Here is a 6,922-nt window from a genome sequence, read left to right on the forward strand (position 1 = left end):
GAAAAAAAAAAAAAAAAAAAAAAAAAAAAAAAAAAAAAGAAGTGAATTCACAGACAAGTTGTTTACTATCTTTAGGAACTGGCTAACTCTCGGAGGGGCAGTCCTTCCAGGGTCACCGAGGCCCCAGATGCCAAAGCATCAGAATACAGAAGACAAAAGACATGGTTCATATAAAGCCAGGCAGTCACATTCCAGAGCTAGTCTTCCCTTTGCAAATCATTGTTGCCTTGGGGGTAGGTATGAAGCTGTCTGCGATGGGGTGTGTTGAGCAGACCACACTAATCTGTGCTTGTTTCAGTCAGAGCTTTCCATGTGGACCATCCATTAGTTCTCACATAAGCCTAGCGAATAAAGATTATCACTGTAGGCCAAAGAAACCGAGAAGAGGAGCCTTGCTCCAGACCTTCTAGCTATAAGCAACACTGCTAGGACTTGAACTCGGAGTTGGGTGGGCCCTGTGCTCTAACTCTAAACCCAGGCAGTGTTTGGTTTGGTGTTTGAATTGGGGGAAGACCTATTACTCTGTGAGCACAGACAGAACCATGGACTTATACTAGCAGTCTAAATAAATAATGTCCAATCCAGCATGTCTCAGTTCAGTGATGACCACATGACAACAAGTGCCCAGGAAATTGAGACCAGACAATTCACAGGAAGACATGGAAGGGGCATGGTCTCTAGAATCAGACAGACACAGGCTCAGTTACTAAATCTGCCACTTTCTGTTTAAGCATGAGCAAATTTCAACCTCTCTGGGTTTCTGTAAATGAAAAAACCCTGATATCACAAGGTTGTGAGAGGATCAAATGCAAACCCACATACAAAGCACCTGGCTCGTAATAATGATTCAACAAATGTTAGTTGCCTTCCTCTAACTTGAGGAGCTAGGACAGGAAGATGGTAGGTTGTGGGCCCAGTTGGTCATTCCAGTAGGGCAGAGAGGTGAGAATTGAGGGCCAGGTTGGCAGCCAATGGCCAGAACCACCAGATAGCCACAATCCCAAAGGCTGGCAGGCCAAGGAGGGACTCGCCTGATGGTTTAGTGCAAATGTCCTGAGGTTACAAAAACCCTGCAGTAGGAGCCCATAGCCCGCAGAGAAAGCAGGGAATAAAGGGTCTGCTGGAAGAGAGGTGGGCTGTTGTCGGTGGAACTCTAAATAGGCTTTCAGGGATCTAGCATCAGCGACCGGGTGTCCCATGAGAGAGAAGGGTTCTTACATCAGGATTCTGTCATCAGGAAGTGGAAAAGAATGTAGAGAACTTAGCTACAAAAGCAAAAATCTTGTATGGAGTGTGCTTACCAAGGACAGAATGGGACGGCCAATCTGTTGAACCACTCCCTGAGCCCTGCATTGGTGTGTCCTTTCATCCCCCTGTTCATTCAGCCGATGCCTACTATGAAGTGTTCACTCTGGTGATCAGAGAATGATAAAAAATAACCACAATTTCTATCCCCAAGGAGTTTGGACTTAGCCATAGGAGACAGACGCATAAATAATTACAGCACGTGAGATGTGGGTGCAGGCTGTTGGGAGACAAGAAAGTCAAGTAACTCTGGGGAACCTGGTTAAAGTGTCAGAGAAGAGGTGACGTTGGTATCTATTTCTTGCAGGATGAATATGAGTTCACCCAGAGGAGGAAATAAGAAAGCTATTCCAAGCAGAGAAAACAGTGTGGGTTAGTACATAGAGATGTGTAAGAAGCAGGCATACTTTCAGAGTTCGAAGAAGTTCTGTCTTGCTGGAGTACAGAGCTTTAAGCGTGGGGGAAATAATGGAACGCCGTTCTTCCTGTTTTACCACTGAAGAAACTGAGGCTCATGGGTTTAATGACGTGCCCAGTGTGGAGCAGGGAGTAAATAGTAGAATGGAGAGTCAATGTTCTTTGCCTCCAGGACCCTTATTATTTCTATTCTGGCGTACTTTCTGTCAATGCGAACGTGCTTTAACAATTAATTTGTAAGTCAGTATTTTGGAACTCAGAGTAATTTTCCTATACTGCTTCAGCAATGGACAGACAATTTATTTGAACAAAATAAAAATTCAAGATATAGATGCAATTACGTGTAAATGTAGGTATATAAAGGAGGCATTTTGTACCTCAAAGGAAAGGATGGATTATTTAGTAAATTGGGTTAGCGCAATTGGCTAACCATTTGTGAAAAGCGAGACTAATGCCTTACATCTTTCATCAAAATAAACTGTACACGGGCAAAAGAATTTAATATATTCTCTTTATAAAACCACTTTCCATGTTCAGAACATCAAAAAAAAAATACGAAACCGTTAAGGTATTGGCAGAAAGTATAAATAAATATAAAGACTTTTTCTAAGCACAACACCAGGGAAATTATGCAGAATGCTTTAATAGATATGATACATAATATAAAAGAGTCAACATCTGCTTCCAGCGATGACAAAGAAACTGGCACCAGACTTGCTCCCCAATAGTAAAAATCTAGAAAACTGGGCAAATTATATGAAATAGATAAAATCATTGTTTTTAGACATTATGCAATAGTAAGCACTATTGTGCTGCTGTGATTCAGGTCTGTGATTCTGAAAGAACAGTAACAAACAAGGAGAGCTCTCTGGTCACCCCAACTTTCTGTCTAGGGGCACTTTCTGGACCATGATGTAGGGAGGGGGAACCCAGTTGAGCACAGTTGTCTTGCTGAGTTGAGGAGACAGAGATCGGAGTACGTGGAAGCTTAGACAGCTGGACATGCGACAGAGCACTAGAGGTGGGAGCTGCACAGTAAAAGAAACTCCATAAACGTGGGTACACAGCTGCTTGAGTTTTTTATTAAATACTAAGTAGCACATGCTAGTGTGATACTTCTTGAGGCTGGACAAAGAACCACTACCTGGTACTTGTAAACTGAACAATTGCCAGAGCTCACAGAGGCGTGGGAGACCTTCAAATTCTGACCAGCCATAGTGGGATGATCTCACTGAACTTCCAGGACATTCAGAAGAGACAATATAAAGGTCATGGCTTAGCAATAGGGCAAAACTAGCTCGAGAGAAAGACTACTCTAGAACTGTCCTATGAAGCTTATAAATCGTTTCCAAAAAAGTCAAGTTGCTCCACAGTAACTTAATTACCTGCCAAAGTAAACTTCAAAACTCTTTAAAAGGACACCAACACCATCTAAATACAGAATAATGTAATATTTATAATGTCAAACAGACAATAGAAAGTGCTAGGTGTGTAAAGAGACAGGAAAAATTAGGAAGAAAATGTGACCCATAATCAAGATAAAAAATAATTCAATTGAAGTATGTCAGAAATGACTGATATTATGGAAACAGAAAATATGAATACTTTTAATCATACATTGTAAGTATGCCCAAAGATTTAAAGTTGCTCATACAAGGATGTCCACTCTCACCACTTCTATTCAACATACTGCTGGAGATACTAGCTAGAGCAATCAGGCAAGAGAAAGAAATAAAGGGAATCCAGATTGGAGAAGATGAAGTTAAACTTTCCCTACTTGCAGATGACATGATGCTATATATAGAAAAACCTAAAGACTCTATCGAAAAACTCCTAGAGCTGGTTAATGACTTCAGTAACATTGCAGAATACAAAATAAATGCCCAGAAATCAGTAGCATTTATATATTCAAATAATGAATTAATAGAAAGAGAAATAAAGAAAGTAAGTCCATTTACAATTGTCACCAAAAAAATTATGATACCTAGGGATCAATTTAACCAAGGAGGTGAAAGACCTCTACAATGAGAATTACAAACCACTCTGAAAGAAATTAAAGACACAAAAAGATGGAAAGATATTCCATGCTCTTGGATTGGAAGAATAAACCTTGTGAAAATGTCTATACTACTCAAAGTTATCTACAGATTCAATGCAATCCCCATCAAAATACCAATGACATTCTTCACAGAAATGGAAAAAACAATCTTACCTTTCACATGGAAAAACAAAAGACCCCAAATAGCCAAAGCAATCCTGAGCAAAAAAATCAAAGCTGGAGGCATAAATCTGCCTGACTTCAAATTATACTACAAAGCTGTTGTAACCAAAACAGCATGGTACTGGTATAAAAATAGACATTCAGACCAGTGGGGTAGAATAGAGAACCCAGAAATCACTCCTCAGGCTTACAGCCATCTGATATTAGACAAAGGCAACAAAAGTCTACATTGGGGAAAAGACTGCCTCTTCAACGAGTGGTGCTGGGAAAACTGGATATCCATATGCAGCAGAATGAAACTTGATATGCATCTCTCACCATACACTAAAATCAACTCAAAATGGATTAAAGGCCTAGGTATAAGACCCAAAACCATAAAATTACTAAGGGAAGATATAGGTGAAACACTTCAGCAGTTAGGTCAGGGAACAGGCTTTATGAACATGAGCCCAAAAGCACAAGCAGCAAAAGAAAACATAAACAAATGGGATTATATCAAACTAAAAAGTTTCTCTACAGCAAAAGAAACAATCAACAGAGTGAAAAGACAACCTACAGAGTGGGAGAAAAAAATTTCCAACTTGCATCCAACGAGGGACTAATATCCAGAATATACATAGAACTCAAGCAATTATACAGTAAAAAAAATAAATGACCCAATTAAAAAATGGGCAATGGAACTGAATAGATGTTTTTCAAAGGAAGACATACAAATGGCCAACAGATACATGAAAAAATGCTCAACATCATTAGTCAACAGGGAAATGCAAATTAAAACCACATTGAGATACCACCTCACTCCAGTTAGACTAGCTATGATCAAAAAGACGGTGAATAACAAATGCTGGTGAGGGTGTTGGTGGGAATGTAAATTAGTACAACCACTTTGGAAAGCAATTTGGAGGTTTCTCAAACAACTACAGATAGATCTTCCATATGATCCAGCAATCCCACTACTGGGTATATATCCAAAGGGATGGAAATCATCATGCCGAAGAGATACTTGCACTCCCATGTTCATCACAGCTCTGTTTACAGTAGCCAAGACATGGAATCAACCTAAATGTCTATTAATAGATGAATGGATAAGGAACTTGTTGTATATATACACTATGGAATACTACTCTGCCATAAAAAAGAATGAAATACTCCCATTTGCAACAATATGGATGAACCTGGAGAAACTTATGTTGACTGACACAAGCAAAGCACAGAGGGATAAATACCTCCTGTGCTCACTCATTTGTGGGAGCTAAGAGAGAAAGGAAGGCAGGAAAGAAAGACCACAGTAGTCCCATGATCCAGCAGGGGGAGGGAACATTCCTAGGGCTACAAATTGAAGTTGAAGGGAGAGGGGGAAAGGGTGGGAGGTTGGGGCATAATTGGAAGGGGACAAAGGGTAAAAAATCAATTTCTGGTAATGGGTATGTCCCCAATATGAATCTGGCCCCCACATCATGGACAAGAGGGGAGCAATCAGCTTTGTATCTCATGAATATTCAAAATAAATAAATAAATATTATTTAATTAATTAATTTAAAAAATAACAGTAAAAAAATAAAGTTGCTCATAATATTCCTTCATTATGCTTTTAATATTTGTGATTTATAATGGTGTTATCCCTCTCATTGCTAATATTAGTAATGTGTTTTTCTCTCTTTTTCCTGATCAGTCTGGCTAGAGCTTTTCTAATATTTTTTATCTTCTTCAACAAAGCAGCTTTTAGTTTCACTATTTATTTTTGGTTTTCCATTTCATTGATTTCCATTCTGGTTTTTATTACTTTATTTCTTTTACTTTGAGTTTATTTGCTCTCCTTTTTTCTTGCTTCTTAAGGTAGAAGCTAAGGTTATTTATTCAAAACCTTTCTTTTTTTCCTAAAGTACATGTTAGTGCTATATCTTTCCCTCTTAGTACTGCTTTGGCATCATCCTACAAATTTCAATGCATTGTGTTTTCATTTTTGTTCAGTTAAAAATACTTTTTTGAATTTACCTTTTGATTTCTTCTTTGACCCATAAGTTATTTAGAAGGGGGCTATTTTATTTCCAAATATTTGGGTAATAATCCAGAGGTCTTTTAGTTTTTCATTTCTATTTTAACCTAATTGTGGTCAGACAACATACTTCAATGATGAATCCTTTTAAATTTATTGAGATTTGTTTTATGGCTCAGAATATAGTCTATCATGGTAAGTGTTTCATGTGACTTAGGACAAATGTGTATTTGCTGTTGTGCGTAGGGTTTTATAAATGTCCATTAGGTCAAGTTGGTTGATAGTGTTGGTCAAGGATTTTAGATACATATTGACTTTCTGACTATGTAGTCTATTAATTATTGGCTCTGATCATAATTGTGGATTTGTCTATTTCTTTTTGCAGTTCTATAAGTTTTTGCATCATGTATTTTTAAACTCTGTTTAGGTACATAAATGTTTAAGTTGTTAAATCTTTTTGATGAATTGACCCCTTTATCATTATGAAATGACTGTCTTTATCCCAGGCAATATTTTTTGCTCTGAAATCTAATTGTTCTGATATTAATTTCCTGAGTTTGGAGACATAACTGAGAGTCCCAGGGGACCAAAATACCTAGAATTATTAGAGTAATAAAGAGAAGATAGTTGCATAGATATAGAGCCCAGAAATATACAGAGGGTTCCTCTTGACTAGCAAGAATGGGAAAGAACCATCCAGAAGGATTAGAGGGAACAGTATTTAGTTTTTAGCAAAGCCAGGAATAGTGCCTATCCCCAGCAACCACTGTGGAAAACTTCATAGTTCACAGGTCATTGGGCAGAGTAGTCAGAAAGGTCTTAACCTGATTACTATGGGAGGAGGAGGGATTATCTCCAGACTAAATGGTACTGTTTCCCACATAACAAACCTTAAAATTTGAATGCCAAGATATCAACCTGTTCCCAAATAATTTAAGAACATACCAGAAAAGTTAAAAAATATTTATAGGAATATAAAAATA

Source organism: Galeopterus variegatus, unplaced genomic scaffold (genome assembly GCF_000696425.1).
Source record: "Galeopterus variegatus unplaced genomic scaffold, G_variegatus-3.0.2 Scaffold934, whole genome shotgun sequence".
Classification (NCBI taxonomy): domain Eukaryota; kingdom Metazoa; phylum Chordata; class Mammalia; order Dermoptera; family Cynocephalidae; genus Galeopterus; species Galeopterus variegatus.